This window comes from Lemur catta, chromosome 1 (genome assembly GCF_020740605.2).
Source record: "Lemur catta isolate mLemCat1 chromosome 1, mLemCat1.pri, whole genome shotgun sequence".
Classification (NCBI taxonomy): Eukaryota; Metazoa; Chordata; class Mammalia; order Primates; family Lemuridae; genus Lemur; species Lemur catta.
The window spans coordinates 256,691,844-256,711,628 of NC_059128.1; positions in this window are offsets into that span (position 1 = coordinate 256,691,844).

Here is a 19,785-nt window from a genome sequence, read left to right on the forward strand (position 1 = left end):
TGCTAATGTACTTGTGGAATATTCAAGGCTTGCAGACATTCTCTACTAGGTAGAGAACTGTCCCCTATAGATATTTTGGGTTGTCATAAGTTTAGAGAACTATTGACATTTGGCGAGCGTTGGGCACATAAAATGATTCTCCCAAATATGATGCTTTGGCATATTAAGTGTTTTAGACACTGAAAGGCCTCAGAAATAAGCCTCAGAACCCAGTTCTCGACATTCTCTGCATCCTTGTCTCTCTGATCCTCATTCCTGAAGCACTAGGAGGGATTCTTTCTCGGATTTCTTTATCTAAGACAGCTTTTTTCCAAAAGAAATGCAACTGTCTTAAAACCCCCTCAACAAATAATGGGAAAGATTAACCACCAGAGAAGAGATGAAACTGGGAGTCCTCACCTCACCTAGACAGAATTTTCATCTATTCTTCTGAGGGCATCTCCTATAGATTACCTGAGGTACTTTATATGAACAATAAAACAACTTTTTGTTCCTGTGGACTTCTGTCCCTCACCTTTCATAACTTGTCCATTCAGTTTCCAGAAAATCATTAACAAAATAATGTCTGCCTCCTCAGTCTATACATCTCTCCCCTAGGAAGAGAAACTTAAGCTCAACCATCTGGAACCCCTTTGAGTCTCTTACTTTGTATAGAGCTCCCATGTCCATATGCACATTAAAATAGATTTTGCATGTCATTGTCTTCTATTAATCCTCCTTTTGTTCATTTTCAGCAAACTTTTAGTAGATGGAGGCAAAACTTTTCCTTGGTCCCTACTTGAACAATGGTTGGTGATGATAAATTACTGCCATGCTTGAGACAATCCAGTACAATAAAGATTTGTCCCACCAAAATACCAATATTACTTCTTGGAAATACAATATTAGAATGAGTTCTAAGTACAAAGAAGAAGTAATGATTTGATATGCCCGCAGAAGTGGATTAAAGGAGTAAAGAGTAATTCTATTTCTCATATGCGCTTTTCTCTGATTGTATTTCAATACTACTGCAAGTATATACTGTGCTAGTTTTTATATGCACTATCTTATTTAATCTTCATAATAATATTCCCAATATACATATCAATAATAAACCAAAATTAAAGAGAGAATTATTATTCTTTTTATTTTTTTAGAGGTGAAATAATTTGCCTAAACTCACACAGCTTAAACATCACAGAACTGGAATCAAATGCCCAAATCTATCTAATTCAGTAGCCAGTCTTTTTAGGGTTCTGGGTAGCAAATCATGGAAAACCCAAATCTGGCTAAATAATCAGATAATTTAACTGGAAGGATAAGGTAATTGCAACATTTATAGAAAGGTGTAGAATAAGACTCAGAATTTGGATTTGAACCAACAGAGACTAGGTTGATGGAACACAGCCAAAATTATGCCTTTGGCACTAACGTCACCATCAATAGACACTCGTCACCACGACAGCTGGCCCCACAGCCACAGGGTGGACACTTACCAGCCCACAGCTGGATTTTTAACCCTGTCACCACTACTGTAAATTTTCTATTTCTCTCCGTGCCTTTGCTTTGTTGTCTTAGGATTCAACATACCATGTAAAAGTACCTGATTTGCTGAACCAATGTCCTCAAACTCCCAGAGCAAGAGGGGAAGGGAATGAATACCCCCATTCTTCAACCCTTCACTCCTTCAAGTGTCTGACAGGGACTGACTTGTCACTAATATGGCATTTCCCCCAGAAAGAGGATGTCATAATACTGAGACTCTTTACATCCTAAATAATTCTGTAGCTTCGGGTTAATTCTGTAGATGCGAATTTCATCTATACTCTTCTGCCATTATGTATCATTATCTTATTACTTCTTAAATGCATGTATATAGGTCAGCAGATCCCTGTCCTAACTAGTGTAAGAACAGGTTTTTTTTTACAAATATTTGTGCTGAAGTAGGTTGGAACACAAAGCAGAGAAGAGCTAAATTATACAAATCAATTCACAAATGTCGACTTCATTCTTATGCAATGATTATTTTAACAGTTTTTACTTACATGATCCTTCACAGTTACAGAGCCCCATTTCCATATACTATTTTATCTACGCAATTTTAAAACTTCTTTGCTTTGTGGTCCCTTTACACTTTTTTTTTTTTTTTTTTTTTGAGACAGTCTCGCTCGTCACTGAGCTAGAGTGCAGTGGTGGCATCACAGTTCACTGCAGTCTCAAACTCCAGGGCTCAAGTGATCCTCTGCCTGAACCTACTGGGTCACTGGGATTGCGGTCACGCACCACCACACCCAGCTAAGTTTTCTATTTTTTGTAGAGTCTGGGTCTCACTCTTGCTCAGGCTGGTCAGGAACTTCTGTCCTGAAGCGATTAGCCTCCCAGAATGCTAGGATGACAGACAGGTGTCAGCCACCATGCCCAGCCCCCTTTACGCTCTTAAAAAAATACTGAGAACACTACAGGAGACCAGAATATGTCAACCCAAAGTATGACTGTAGCAGACCAGAGCACACCATCCCAAATATGTCTCTTTTGGCATAAGAATTATTGTGAGCTGATTATTTTGAGAAACTTCAGGCACAGGAAAAGCTCTAAAAACTAAGCACAAGTTACCCTTTTGTAAAGGAAAGTTACGTCTATAAAGAAAATCTCCAGTTTTAAGGTTGGAGGAGAAGGATGATTCTAAATCACAATAAACTTTTATTAATGGAGAAGGCACTGACTTAAATCTGCATAACAAACCTTATTTTTATTTACTGTGCTTTTCTGGATCACCTCCCCATTACTGACCGCCCTAACACTCTTCTTTTCTGGTTCGAGCCAAAGATGGAATTTAAGCCTGAATTTTAAACCACCTTTTTGAGATGTAATCATTTCCCCAGGTATCTCCTATGTATATACATGAAGTATACATATTAATAAACTTTTGGTTGTTTTTCTTTTGTTAATCTATCTTTTGTTCCAGGGAGTCCCAGCTAAGAACTCAGAAAAGGTAGAGAGAAAATTACTCCCCCCCCCCCCACAGCTCTGATGACCAAGTTGGGAAGTCAGAACTGTATATTTCCTCCCCTACAACCCTAGGGAGCTTTTCTATATGTATATGTGTATCAATATTAGATCTATTAGAAATTTAAATTGGCAAATTTTAAAAGTATTGCTTCATTCAAAAGAAATCGTGAACTTATTACATGTTAATATAAATAACATATTTTAAGGACATTTTGAATAATTTTCCAAAACAGAAAATAATTCCTGAGAATGTTAGGCAGATAATGAGGGATTCTGAGTCTTCTAGGGGCGAAAGTGAAGGCTGTTGCCCGCATCTGTGTCCTGCCCCACCCTAATTCTCCATACCTGGGGGAGGAGGGAATACTCTACAAATGTGCCAATCAGAACTTGGCACACCTGCTGCAAAAGAATGCGGAGGTCTTTCTAGCCCTCAGGCCAAGCAGGATAGGTACCATAGAGTCCGGAAAGTGATCTAGAACCCACATGCGTAGTTAAGGCTCAGGTCATGTGACTCCCAACTGTCCAATCAAAGTGGTTCCATGGTGACCTCTGAACCACAAGGGAGGGCCTTATCCAGGCACCATAAAATAAGATGCAGTCTGTAGCCAAGCTTTCTGTGTTTGCCCTTCCTTTTGCCTGCCCTACTGTGACAATGGGTCCAGTCGTCATCTGTGCCGTATGTACCAGGCTCTGTAAACCTATATTTTGCTCTTGCCCTATAATCCTATCTTTCTCTCCTCAACAAACCTCATTTTTGTGCTTGCGTTACTTTGGCGTGTCTGGTCATTCTTCAGCCATGGGTGAGCCAAGAACCGACAGTTTCAGACTAAAACCTGACAAGAAGAGTGGTATTTTTAAATATTTTGGAATAGGTCTTTAATATCTGGCTTAAGAAATATACCATTCTGGATTCTCATCTCTGCTTCTGCATTTAATCTGTTGTGATTTAATGTGTCATGTAACTTCTGGGAAAAAGCACTGTATATTCTTGAGAGAATAAGAATGAAAAAGGCAAATAAGGTCTTAAGAGTATTATTATCAAAATAGTTTTGACATCATGAACCCCCTAAAATGGTGTGGGGCACTATTGGGGGTTCCCAAACCATACCTTGAAAAGTGCTTTTTTACATGAACAATTATGCTGGGTGGATTATAAGCGTTATTATTTTCAGTTTGTAGAATAAAATCAGTGATTTTTATATGCTCCATATTTATATACTATTTAATTTTCAAATTTATTTCATATAAAATTTTATACTAACAATGCAGAGAAGAGATAGTATTAGCCCCATTTTACAGATGAGAAACATAAAGTTTAGAGAAGTTAAAAATTTACCCAATATTAGTTAGCTGTTAAATAAAAGAGCAAATATCAGGACTCAGGGCTTTCAGTATCTTGATTCAGAATATTTTTCACACAGCATATGAAAACTACTAATTAGCACGTTAAGCACACTTAAGTATAATTCTTAACTGATTCCATGGGAAAGTGTAGGATCCAATGCAATCCATATTCCTTTTTGGGATAATGGTAAAAGGAAGTGGTGATGGTGGCTTCTGAACTGATGAATGGGAATTTTGAAATTGGGAGTTTGGATGGAGAAAGCTGGTGTTTTACTGGTGAATATAGTGCAGCACTCATGAGGATTTTGTTAATTCTTAAGCCAAAGTGAAGTCCGGTGCCTTTTCTTCTCACGTGTTTAGAATTAGGAAACGAAGCAGCCGAGGCTTTGGAAGTCTCTAGACTTAGAGTCTTCTGACATATTCTACAATCGGCTTCTCTTAATTAATCATTTGTAAATTGGGAAGTGAGAGGGTCCTCTCACAAACAGAGAATCGTCATGGGGCAGTGACTGATTATCATTTACAACTGGTAGCCAAGCCCTGGAGTTCAAACCAGAGAATCAATAGGTATTTGTTTCATAAATGAATGATAAATGTAAAGGTCCAGCCATTTCCTTCTGTGAAGGAGAGTAAATGTGATTTAACCTCTCTAGCCAACCCAGCTGCTGAGTATAAAATTTGTCAATTAGAGGGCTGTTTGAACCTGCTGCGGGCTAAGCCACACCTCCCTTTTACTCTGAAAGGCTTCACAAAAGGTGGTGACCCCAGGATAATTAACAATTCTGTTGACACCTAATTGGTTTCAAGTGGTTTGCATATACCTAGAGAGAGTGAATAAGCTACCTTTTTTTTCTTTCCTTTTAAAATACAGGTTTCACTCACATTATGAATTAACAGAATAAAAGTGAAAATGAATGAAGATTAGAGTGACACTATTTCTCCTCCTACCCTCCCCCAGTTCTCAGGAATATGGCTAAAACAGTCAATGGTGGCAACAGACTTTGGCATCTGAAACTCTGAATTGATTCATTCATAAATTGTGCGTGTGTTTGTGTTTGTGTGTTTTAATGCCTATTAATGTCTTTCAGATGATAAGCCACACTAAGAGGGACAGTGTTCTTTTTCCTCAATTTTGTAAATATTGCCAGGGGCTAACAAGCAATGGATAAACCAAAATTATAAGAAAATGTTTTAAATCTATAACAACAAAAAAAACCATATTGACATCAAAGTAGGAAAACTCTACAGGAAGAGAAACCATTTCCCTATAAAACTGTAAAAATATTCATTAGGAGAACAGTCTAAGAGTTATTCCATGAAAGTAAAAAAAAAAAAATCCCATGAAAATTGTTCTTAAGAATTAGAGATTCTATTGCCACTTATTATATCTGAAAACCAGAATTTGTATTTGTGAAGCATCATGATTGTGAGCTAAAATAATTCCCACATTTGTAGGTAGTCAACTTTATGTTGTCATTTTTCATATCCATATAAACTCAAAGAACATGCTGGAAGGGAGTTGTTGAGCCCACCTAGACTGATTTTTTTTATTTTTATAGTGTATTAGTTGTATTGGGACTCAGGACATGCTACCCCAAAATATAGCTATAGGAGACCAGAATGTGCCACCCTAAATATACCTCTTTTCCATATTGATTATTTTGAACTGGTTATTTTGAAGAATTGCAGGTAGAGGTTTAGCTCTGAAAAATCGCTCATTTGTAAAAGGAACAAATTTACATCTATAAAGGAAATCTCCATTTGTAAGAGTATCTTTCTGCACCAGGAAGAGAAGATGACTAAATCACTGGAGACTCTTAATCAATGGACTCTTAATCATGGAATTAAATTTGCAAAACAAATCTTACCTTTGTTTTATAGTGCTTTTATTGGCCGTCTTGTCTTAACCAGGCCTTTCTCCTTACCCACCCATAATTTCCTCCACCACGCCCCAGAAGCCTCAAACCCCCTTTCCTTTCTGTAGCTGAGGATGATATGTAAGCTCATTCATCTGGCTTCTTTGAGTCTCATATTTCTGTGGGCCTCTCTCATGCATACAGATGTAATTAAAATTGTTTTTCTCCTGTTAATCTGTCTTATGTCAATTTAATTCACAGAACAGCCAAAGAAAGAACCCAGAAGTGTAGAAGGAAGTAATTTTTCCTCCCTTGCAGTATGGGGTGGAACTCTGTTGCTAGACTCTCTCTGGATTTTAATCAAAACACCAGTATAAACTAGCTTTGAACTCGGGACATTTAAAAAAAAAAATACTCAGTACCAATGGCCCTTTAACCTCTACTCATCTCGTTGTTTAGAAGAATAAATGATTTAGTAGATATAAAGAGGTTGACTTATTCCAATTACTCAATACATGTTAGACATTATTATTATTCTCACAAAAAGGGGCCCACAGAAATAGAGATTTAGAGACAAAGGCAGATTCATAGCCAGCTTTCCTAACACTTTGCCAGGGACATTCTCCATTACTGCAGAGCCGCAACCAAACAGAACCAAACATCTTTTATTGATTACAAGTTAAGATAGAAGAATTTTCCCAGGGTCAAAATGTTCCTTTTTCCTAAAAAACTTTAAGGAAGGCAAACAATCTTTCTTTCTGCTGCATCTTAAGTTCTCTGGCTGGGTAAAATTAGATTGGTCAAAGACCGACTAACAAGGGAAAAACAAACACGTTTATTAAGATGTGCATCGTGCATACACAGGGAAAGACCCAATGAGGAGCAACTCAAAGGGGTGGTTCGAATTTGGGCTTATATACCACCTTAGGATAAACAAAGAAAAAGGTTTTGGGCTTTGGAATGGGAAAGGCAAATTATGGGAAGATGCTCAGGAAAAGTAGGTTAAACAGGTGTGTTTAGTAACGTTTGTTATGCAAATTTATGTTGATGCCTTCTCCATTGATGAGTTAAGAGTCTCCTCTTTCTGGTTGGGGAGAGGGAGACACATATATAAGTGAATATTTTCTTTACAAAAGGAAAATGTGTGCCATTTTCTTTAGAACTTTTCCTAGGTCTACCTCTTCTGAATGTTTGTAAACTCAAAATAATCCAGATGCCAAAAAGGCATATTTTAGTTGGCATATTTGTTACAGCGAGTGTTACAGCAAGTAGTCCTGAGGTCAAACCGAGCAGCACACGGAGAGTCGGAGAATCTGGGTTTATTCGCTGGCAGGCTCAGAGGGGTCTTGCCACCAAATTCTGAGCCCCGTCTACCCAATTTTCCCACTTTTATTAAGTTGGGGTGACCTGAGGGGTGGGGTCTCAGGTGACCAATGCCCGCCAGGTAATAGGTTAGTTGATGTGTCAGGTAATAGGTTTAGTGTTATGCTGATGTGGGTTTTCCGTGAGGGGTGGGGGTCATAGGTGGCTGCTGTGCCAAGTAATAGATGGGGGTTTTCCTTATCATATTCTTATACCCCTCACTATTCTCTTCCTTATCTGCTCTTCCTTATCTGCTCTTTCTCATCTATATGGGTTCCTCTTGAATTAACCTAATTTGTAAACATACACACATATACACACATATAAATAATTTGAAAGGAGAATCAGATATCCATTCAATAAATATTTATTGTTTATTGAATCCAAGTAAGGTAAACTCAGTCTTTCTGGTCTTGACATGTGAGGAAAAAAGACAAGAACTTTTTTTTTTTCCTTGAGCAGAAGGACCTCCTTTAGATAATGATTTCCTATTTATTTTCATATAACCTGCAAAACATAGACTGGATTCATAAGCATTTTAGTCAATAATAATCATGTTTACATTAAGCTAAATCTAAGCTAAACATAAGTCCGTGTTAATTGTCTGTGGGTTTCAGCATCACAGAAAACCAGAATTAGTTGGTTCAATAGATATGTCTTTCCCTAATAGAATGGGAAAGATTAAAAACCAATGTTTTTTATGTGCCAAGGATTTGACAATGTGAACTCATTTAATCTTCAGAACAACACTATTAGGTACCAATAATAACAGACATCGTTTTGTGTGCATATACCATGTGCCTAGCACTGTGCTAAGGTATTTCATGCTCATAATAATCCTCATAACATGATGAAGGAGATCAAGTTGTATTTCTATTTTATAGAGGAGGAACAAGAATTCAAGAAGTACATAATCAGCCCATTTTTCATACAGTGAGTGGGCAAGCAGCAGAACCTGTATTTAAATTCAAGTGTGCCTGATGATAAAGTATATATTGTTTTGCATATATAATACTTTGCCTTCTCAGTTCCTAGCACCTAGCATAGTACTTGGCACCTAATACAATGCATAATTCACACCAGATAAACCATAAATATTTATGGAATAATTAATTGTGAGAAGCAGTACGTTGTGAAAAGAAGGGTTTGAAGTCAGAGAGCATTGGTTAAAATCCCTGCTTCACTTCTTTCTATTTTATTGAATCAAATATCATTTTATCATTTCTGTAACTTGCTTTCCACTTCTCTAAAATGGGCTTAATACTAAATGTGTTATGTTGTGAGGAAGAAAGCGTATGTAAAATGCTCAGCCTACTGCCTTTATCTTCTCTAGTGGATACTCAATGGTAGTTAGCATTATGATAAATGTATTAGACATTAATGGGATTCAAGACATGCCACCAAAAAATACAGCACCTTGGCATATTGAATATTTTACACTGAAGGAATTTGAAAATCAGTAGGTGCAGGAAAATCTCATGAACCTTCCACCACCCTTTCCCAATAAACCAGATCATAAAACCTACAAAGAAATTTCTGACCTTCCCCTGAACTAGTTCTTAAGACCCTCACGTTAGAGGTGCTCTCCTTATATCTTGGAGAAAAGAGCATCCTTATGTCCAAAGACACAAGGATGCAGAAAGGAATCTAAACAAACAGGCCTTGCTAAGTTTCCCCCAGTTTATTACATTTAGCTCATATCCCATCTGTCTCATATCTCTCCATGACTATCACTCTTCATCAAACCTACTCCCCCAAACTGTTAACTCTTTAACAGGTTCAACTGTTTCTTTTGGTCTTTATTTCCTTATCAAGGCTCCTGTGTTATGTACTAGTTATATTAAATAAATTTATATGCTTTTTTCTTGTTAATCTTTTGTTATAGGGGCCCAAGACATGAATTTAGGAGGGTAAAAGGAAAAGAAATCTTTTCATCTCTATAGCATTAATGCTAAGTACATTAAATATATTTTATATATTATCATCATGATGCAAAGAGACAAGTAAAAAATGACCCTATTCATAAGAATTTCCTATTGTTTATCTTTTAAGATAAGAACTTTCTATTTTAAGTAGTAACTTATTTATCTTTTATATCTTTATGTCTTTTAAAATATTAAGTATTTTATTTCCTATTATAAGTAAGAAGTTTCTGTTAGTTATCTTTTATTGTATATTAGCCACTGAATTTGTGTTCTCAAGTTTTATCATTCCATACTTAAATATTCTTTCATTCAGTCAAAAATAACTTCTGTTAATTTTTAAACTTTGTTTAAATTATAAGATAAGCAGGGTGGGTCATTTCTACATAAAGCATTATTAAATGAATCAAGTACACAAGATGTATTTTAATGGACTTTTTAATGGGAAGAGGATCTGAATTTTCATACAAATATTTTGGAGAAAAATGTATTTATATCACTTATATATTTATTAATTAGAAGTAAGATTTGCATAGGCTGTATATTTATGATGGGAATATTTTCTAGAACTAATCTGCTCATTTTGTAATAAATGAGTTCAATAATCACTTAATTCATTTGGTTCATTCTTATTTATGATATTTAAATTAATAATAGCTTGTAAATTCCTAGAATATATCATAGAATCACTGTATTTCCTTCCTTTATTTGGACAATAATTCTCTTTATTGATTTAGCCTGCTAAAGTGATTATTTCAGGCCTTAGATATTTATTGGCATAAATGTTCATCTCCTGTCAAGGTTGTTTAAAAGTGAAACATGCGGTTGAAACGACTAGATGCAAGGTAGCAATACAAGAATGAGTGAGTATTTTAAGTTAATTCTGATAGAAATCTCTTTTAGACAAGCATCTTCTTTTTCATTCCCATAACATATGGATCAGAGTTTCCCTTTATTCCTCTGGCAATACCAGCAAATGTTCTAAGCACCTACATTCACTTCTTATTATTTTCTGCTTCTCATTAGTGAACAGTTCTCAGTACACCACAGTACATGGAATATTTTGTACTTAATGGCTCTTGTTACCAAGTCCTCTGAGGATTTTTGACATTCAAAATGATGTTCCACTACAACGCTGAAATCTTTTTCTTTATGTCAGATTCCCAGTGTCTAAATTATACAGTTAAAAATGAGATCACCAACATGTTAGGGCTCCATTCTCTTCAGACATTTTGCAGCATCAAAACAAAAAAGATTACAATGTCTGATACATACTGTCTTTCAGAAAATAAGCTTAGGGGAAAATCATTTTATTCAGGTGACATGATACATCATATTTTAAAAAGACTTTTCTATAACTAAACTGTCTTTTCATATGCTAAGTGTAAACTTCAGTTATTTATACCTTCAGTTGGTTCATTTGCCCAAGGTTGTATGTGATGGTATTAAAAAAAAATCTCCTCTATGTCTTAACATTATTTTCCTTTTCATTGGAGACATAAGAAATTTTCATACCTTCATTAACACAACTCTTGAAATCCCTCAGCACATAGTTCCATATTTGACCTTAATTAATGAGAAAATTATCCTGAAATTCCTAGGAAGGTTTATCAGATTTCATTAGACCAGTGTTAAGTAAATCTTTTTGTATTCCTATACACTTTTCATTCACTCCACTTGCGCCAGAGTTCTCAGGCCAAGGAAATTTCTTGGTTTTAAGCTGGAAATTTATAGAAATATAAATGCAAAACAGAACCACAAACCTGCCAATAATAAGTAAACAGCAGAATAGGAAAATATTTCTGTGAATAAAGTTAGTACAACTAGAAGGAAAGTCAAAGACACCTACTTCTGTTTTGATGTTTTTGATTTTGTTGCTGCTGTTGGGACAAATTTAAATTTGTGAAACTGAAGCAGCAGGTGATTTCTTAAATAAAGCAATAGTCAACATAAGTTTTCAAAAACATAGTTTATCTCTTTTCATTCAATTTGATCTTACAATGTCTTGGGACTAGGTAAGGTGTGCAATTATCCTGTCTTTAACTTTTGCTATTTTTGCTTATTTGTTTGTCTACTACTTTTCTTTTGTAAACCAGGTGGATACTATGGACATACTTGTTTCATCAGTAAGATATTTTGGAGCTACTTTAAAAAGATGAGGAATGTAGATAAGGATAAACTGAAATTTACCTGTATCTCTCACTAACAAACCTTTAGGGCTCTTCAAGGATATATTTAACACTCTTAATTTTAAAAGAAAGTTGAACTTATTTTAGGCACATGAAAAAGGGTAATATCTATCAGGGAGTATTATTAGTATTCAATGATTATTTGAAATGAGTTATTTTTTTAAATAAATGTTAGCCACTAATCCTTTTGTGTGCCTTTTAAATGATGGATTAAAGTTTACTACTATAGACATTTTAGATTCTGTGATGCTCAGTATAGTAAGATAGAGTTCTGCAGTGTTATTAAGATAAGTTTATTCTATAGAATAAGGTATAAGTATTACTCCAGAGGAACACAAGGCATTTCAGCATCCCAAATTTACCCTAAATCCCATGAAAAAGAAAAGGTTTAAGTGGCCTCAGTGTAGGAAGAGTGATGGTTATGATCTGCAGGCTGATTTTGTCAGTCTCCTTGCTCTTTAGGTGACATCTAAATGTTTGGAAATTTAGATTCTGGCTTTTTTCTTTTAAAACAGACTTTGATTATGTGTATTGTGTCCTCAAGAAGGCATCTAGGTCATGGTGGGATAATAGATTTAAAAAATAATAATTTTGCTTGGCAGAGAAACTCCACTGGTTCAATTGCTTGAACCAAAATCATACACATGTATGTAGAACCAAAATAAATAGATTCAGGTTCCTTATGTATTTTTAAGTAAAAACCAAAAATACCAATTTACTTATTACATTTGTATATCATTATCTGAACTCATATGGAAAACCCTCACTCTACATTCAGAGCAAAGGCATCTACCACTTAAACTCTGTAGTTGCTACTATTAATAGTCATCGCTTCCAGGTCTCCTTCATTTACATGCTGCGCTGTCCTTGGCATAACAGTGCTACCAGAGAATTAGTTTCCGTTTCCTCATCCTTGAGAAGGGATTACCACATCTACAACATAAAGTTGCTCTCAGGATTAAATTAGACAAGACATATAAAATACTTAGTGCAATGCCTGGTGTGCCCTAGAATACAATAAATGAGAGATTTTTATCCCCTCTTCTCCTACTTCATTTTAAGGTATAATCCAACCATTTTTTATTGAGAATGTGAAAAAAGAGACTTTCTTTTCGCAATCTAAAAATTTCACTCTTTACAAGAACAAAAACAGTGTGATACTGTAGAGATGTATAGTAGCTTTTAAATAGAAAAGAGTATTTCAGTGGGGTTTAAAGAGGCAGATCATGAACTTCTGGAGATATGATCAATTATTTACATTAAAAAACAGCAGCATAAATAGCGACTGTCATTCAGAATTAGACTAAGTTATGCTTTTTGCATTGTCAGTCCAGACATGTGTTCTATAGTAGCATAGCTTGTAGAACATTTTCTAAAAAAAAAAAAAAAAAGACCTTTCTAAGGGTACAATTTCAAAAATATTTTAAAACATTTCTTATGAAACTGGATATTGCATTTCTACAGAAATGGTAACATTGAGGAAACTAAAAATTAAATTTAAATTCTGGAAAATTTGCTGTTAGTGCTAATAATAAGATATCTTGATTTAACTTCAGATCAAATATCATATAAGACAATTCAGGGGTTGTATTTTTATCTATAATGGTATCAAGGTAGCTAATCATCCTTATTACATTGAGGGAAGATGAGTCATGTGTGTGAAATGAACATGTGGACTCATTCCAATTCCTCTGAGAAAGACCCTGTAATTGGCATCAATTAGTCCTCTTGTTGGCAGTTTTAGTAAACCATCCGAAATTTACTAAACAGAGACTGAAATGCATTCTCAATGAAAGACAGTCATCTTGGACATTGATGAGAGCTGATTAGCAAATTGGCAGTTGGCATTCACCCTCCCTTTTCAAATATTGACTTAATGCTTTTTCCTTCTTTATCAGCATAAGATTTTATTTTTACTTCAAAAAATGAATTAAGTTCTTCTAAATAAATAGTTATGTGATGGTTTTACTTCGTCAACTTTGTACATATTCTAATATTCATGCATATGTTACAGAGAGACAAGGAAGCCCCAGGGTACCACTTGCTGCACTGAAGTTATATAGATTAAACAAAACTATGATCTTAAAATGTTGATACATTATCTCAAATATTTAATTTAGCCATGGAGAGCAGGGTTATTTACTGAGAGATTCTGAGCAGTTTTTATATTAAACTCACAACTTTGTAAAATAGGAGACTTCAATTATACCTAATTCAACTGTATGGTAAAACGAGGTGCTAACCCTCAGAGAAATTAGTTAAGGAAAACACAGCAAATTATTATTTAAAAACATTTTTTTTTAAATTTCACAGCTGCCAATCTGTGTTTTGGACTTGACTAACACTGCTTCCATTTAACACTAAAGATGAATACGCATTTTATCAGTTCAAAAGAATTACAATAATTTGGGTATGAGTATGTAGAAAAAAGGAAAGTCACACAACAGTTTATCTGTCATGTTTGTCACTTCACGATGTTGATTAATTTCAAAATCTTTTCTTTTTACCATTAAACAAGTACTTTTAAATAAATGTATGAGTTTATGATTTTGTAAATGTTGTTACCTGAAATTTTTATTCTTTTTTTTTCTCTAGGAAGTACAAGTGCCAACATCAAATCTGTTAAAATTCATGTCTAATGTTCACTTTTAAAATGTCTGCTGAAAACATAATGAACATTGAAAAAAATATGGTGTAACATGAATTCGTTTGGGATTCATTTATTTCATATATTTCTAATAAGGCATCATGCCGTCGTCCACCAATGGGTAACATTTGTCAAACAATCTGTATTAGGCATAGTATATAGATATTTGTATTTATACTAACCATATCTCAAAAAACACTTCAGTTTGTTCACTACACAGAGCAATGATATCTAGGATACAAAACATATAGGCTAAAGTTAAATTGAAGAGCTACCTTTGTTAAGTGGAATTAGACATATAAATACTCACTTGCATTTTTGATGTGTAGTATAGTGACTCTGAAAAATTCTAGCACATTTAAACCAAAAAGTTAGCATATAAAATATGTAAAATATAATGCCAATAAACCATTAATATCTCAATTAAGTCAAAATTTTCTAGAGTGATGTAAATCTTCATGAAGCCTATAACAGAGCGGGAACCTTGATATACCAGCTGAAGTCATGTTGTCTTATGACACTTGAATTAAATGGGATGAGTGCACTACCCCAGTACTATTGGAAGGAGGGCCCTCTGCAAATATGTGTGATTTTTAGAGTCACACTCCCCCCTCCAACTTCAGGCTTCAACTTCCAGTTCACTGCATTTGACTTTGATCTCATCCTCCAGGATGTTCTCACTCTCTGCATAAATGCAGATACGATAGATCAACTTTGCTTGGATTTCTGCTCAAGTATTCAGCCTCATCCTTAAATCTCTTAAGCCTCTTTTCTGGGATCTACCTCAATTTCACTATGCAAAGCACTTTTGTTCTCCACCCTCTGTGTATTGCCAAAGAATCACTGTTGTGTTCTGCTAAACTGAGAGGTCTTCTCCAAGGTCACTGTTTCTCATAGAAGAAAATAATAATGGTCTTTTCTCTCTAACTTTTCCACTGGTGACTGGAAATGGTACAGGAGAGAATTATAAGACAGAATGACCTTCATCAACCTTAACTTTAAATGGTATTTTTTTCTCCAAGATATCACATTGATCTCCTTCAGCAGTTTCATTGCTGTACCACCAAGGTCAGATTTCATAATAAATGGCAAGTTATCGTTTCTGTTGAGGGCATGGTACCTTTTCAGTCAACAAAATCAATGCTTCCTGCCATGTAGCTTCAGTGCGGAGAAACACACAAAAACATACACATACACAGATGGATGACATTTGGTAGCTCTTATATGATAGAAGAAACTCAAGGACAAACATCCATGACTTCAATAGAGGTAGGTCACAGGAGGAATTCAGGGGAAAAATAATTTTGATCTTCCTTGGAAAAAAAATTTTTTTTTCTTGAAGTGAGTAGTCAGATTTTTATAATAGTAAAAATGTAAAAATCAAAGAAATCAAAGTAGCCTCCTCCAAAAGTAGCTAATTGTCCATTTTCAGAATCTACACCTCCAAATCCTGTTTTAAATTCCCTCTGGTCTCTGTTTCCAGGGACTAAACCTTTATTAAGAAAACAGATTTCCCTTTCTCTGGGGCTTTGTCCTCAGCTAATAATGCTCAAAATTTTAGGAGAAAATTCTTACAATTTAAAAGCTTTTCATAGTTAAATAAGTGAGTTATTAGTGAAGGAATTATAGGTAGCCAGGACAGCATTTTTAGATATAGGGTCCTACTGACATTTATATTACCTCAAATAGGTAAACTACTCCGTCTGTTTGTATTAAATCCAAATCAGTGTGTCTTTCTAAATATTATATCAACTATTACTAAAAATATTACCTAATACCTAGTATTTAATAAGACAAGGCTAATATTTATGTAAACTTGGAATTACTTTATTTAAAAATATTCACTAGAACTTTAATACTACTTGTGACTGTTTTACTTGTTCTTTGCCATCTCCTTTCTTGTTTCTGTCAGCAATTATTCCCAGCATTTTCTACCTTTTTTGACTCTCATCTACCCCTCCATGAGCAGATGGCCTTGCGTTTCAACATGCAGAGAAAACTGAGGGCATAGGCATGCTCTCAGTTAAATCCATGCTCCATTCAAATGTTTTAAGCAAACTATTTTCCATCACAGTTTCCCTTGCCATCCAGTGAATCTCCAGCCAGCTCTATCCTGCTTCTATTACAGCGTTCTCCTTGTTATGAGATACCCCAAGGGATCATTTCTTACTGGTTTGGCTTGAACTTAGATTTAACAATATCTGAAAGGTAATGCTTATCCATCAGGCAAACCTCGTGGAAAGTTTTGGATGAATTTGATCATGGTTGTATCCTGGGAAGTACCTAGAACACAGGGACTCTAAGATGTCCATTGAGGGAACAGCACATACATCAGTCAGTAGAACTGAGGATGTAAAGAAGATTTTTTTTTTTTCTGAATGATCTCAGTTTTAACATAGATTGTTATATGCCCAAACTTCCCTAGCATTTCTCTTAGCATTATTTTACTGCTGCCTATTGAGCAGCTCTCATGGATATATCAGTAAGACCTCCACCTTAATATATCCCAGATGGAATTTATCACCTTTCCTTCTGAATTTGGCTTTTCTTCATTCATTCATTACCTTGGTTTGGGTCATCACAATTTATCTTGTTACCCAGGCCATAAGCCAAGGAGGGTTTCCTAATTCTTCTTTTTCCTCTCCTATATCATCCAATTAATCATTAAATCACATTAGTTAACTGGAATATATTATAAGGAGAAATTACACAGACTATTAGAGCCTACAATTCAGTTTCTTCTATTTTTATTGTATTTCTTTAACAAGCACTGGATGTTATTAAATGCAAAAAGCTAGAGGATATGTTAAGATTACAAAATAAGATCTTGTCCTTGCTGTCAAGGAATCTACAGACAAAGATTCTAAACAAGTTTGAATATTAAAAGTTCTACGATGCATGTTCAAAATGTTGAGAGAATTTAATGGAAGAGGAAATTGCTTGCTGCTGAGTGGGTTTAGAAAGACTTAATGAGAGAATCATAATATGAATTTGAAGAATAAAGAGAATTTAGTCAAGGGAGAATTAGGTGAGGGGTTTGGGTAGTTCATTCTTGGCAGAAAGAATAGTATGAAGAACATGGGAGCTGACAATGGAAAAGAAAGCAAAAACTAACAAAGATCATAGACTCTCAAAAAATAGCAAAAATGTAAAACAATGCTCAATTTCACTGTAATCAGGAAAATACAAATTAAAACAACAGTAAGAAATGACTTTCTTACTGACTATATTAATTTTAAAAAAGAGAGAAATGGTTATCTACTGCTGTATATAAAATCACCCAAAACTTAGTGGCTTAGAAAAATTTGATATTATTTCTTCCACTTTGGGATCTCATGGTTGGTGATTGATCTGAATGGTTTAGATCCAATGGATAAGTTTATAATTTTGTTAGACTTTTCATTCTGAACAGACACTGTTTTCATTTGGTTGTTTTTCTACATTGACAGAGATCTCCATCATCACTTTTGATTAATTTGAGCTAACCACATGTAAACTAGTTGGTGGTTTTCCATTTCCTAGAGAGTGTCTCTCACAAGGAAGAGTAGATGTGGGTATCTCTAATTCTTAGGTCAATAGCAGTCTTATCTGTAGCTTCCATTCTCCAGGTTCTTTTCATAATCTGCTCAAGTCACTTCTTTGTCTCTAAGCACTCTTGCTCTTCTCTCTGGAAATGCTTTTCTCCTGTGGGACTTTTTCATTTTCAGGAACATGAGCTTATTTCTATTGCTCAATGTATTCTATCTCCTCCTGTTAGGTAGATAGTGAGGGATTCCAGGTCTCCTAGGGAGGAAAATGGGCACTTTGCCCTGGTGCAATTGCCCCACCCTAATCTCCTTCATACCTGGGGGAGGAGGAAATAACCTATGAATCTGCCAATCATAACTTAGCATGCCAGCTGCAAAAGAATGCAAAAGACTCTCTAGCCCACGGGCCAAGCAGCATAGGTACCATAGAGTCCAGACATTGACCTAGAAAAACCTGCATGCTAGTAATGTAACTCCCAACTGTCCAGTCAAAGTGGTTCCATGGTGACATCTGAGCCACTAGGAAGGTCCCAATCCGGGCGCTATAAAACAAGAGGCAGACCATAATCAAGCCCCTGTTTGCGCCCTTCCTTTTGCTCTCCCTGTGCTGCAACAATGGGTCTGGCTGTCATCTGTGGTGTATGTATCATGGTTTGTAAACCTATATGCTGCCTTATAATCCTATCTTTCTCTTAATAAACCTCATTTTCATGCCTGCCTTACTTTGGCTTGTCTGGTCATTCTTCGGCCATGAGCACTGCCAAGAACCAGCTTTTCAGACTAAAACCTGATACTCCTGCTGCCTTCATTCTCTTCTCACCTCCACGGTTGCTCTTTCTTCTCTCTGGCTTGTTCAGCTTCTAGCCAGCAGGGGTCTTCCTCACTGTGAGTCCTCTCTTCAGCCACATTTTGAGCCAAATCCTCTCTTTTGTGTTTTGAGTCTTTCCCTGTTTCTCCTCTCCCTTTTCTTCTTCTTGGTGGCTCTCTTCCTGGATAGCAGCCTTGTGTCCTCTTTGGGGCTGGTAGCCTTTGCAAAAGGCTTAGAAGAAGCAGGAGCAGTCTTGCTGGATGACACAGCTGGAGTCACAGATGGAACAGCAGGAGGAGCCTCTGGTTTTATAGGTGATCCCTCTTCAACTGTGGCTTCTTCTACCTTCACTAAAGCGGCTCTATCCTTTAGAGAGGGCTCATTGGCAACTGTCTTATTTTCTTTCTCTGAGTTTTCTTTCTCAGGCAATGTTCTAACTTCTCTCTTGACAGGGCAAAGGGAGGTCAGACTTGAGCAGGAGAAGTTTTGGCTGAAGCCATAGGAAGGAGGAAGTTCTTCTGGGTGTGCCAGGTACAGGGGAAAAGGCCTTAGATGAGATCAAAGTTGGGAGGGAGCTAATGATCCAGCTTTGAGATTAGATGAAGACAGAGTCTATCTGATGCCACATGTATGGTAAAGTGGAGAAAGGGTACGTTCTCTCTCTTCCCCCATCCCCTCCTGTGTACACACCCCTCAGGTCCTGTCTTAAGAGTTTATTTACTTTGTAGGACCTAGTGTTAATACCACTGTGAGATGCTGTATCTCAGATGCGGCACAGATGCTGTATCTCAGATGCGGCATCTGTGCTTTTAGTTGTTACCAGGAATGAACAAATGTGTGGTCATATCAGGAACATGTTAATGATGTCCAAGGAGGAACATAAGGAGTCATGGAGTCAGAGGGGATCCAAGGAAGATCCAACATTGGACAGAAGCTGGTGATTTTTTCCTAATCCCTCCTCTTTGGAAATTAGCCTGTAGTACATTAAAAGTTCTCATAAGGTTTTTGTGATAATGAAAGCTAATATGTGTCTCTTAGAATAGTGCCTGGCATGTAGTAAATGCTCAAAAAATTCACTGTTAATAGTATTAAGGATTTCCTACTAATTACTGTGGAAAAACAACAGAAAATCGCAAATAGCA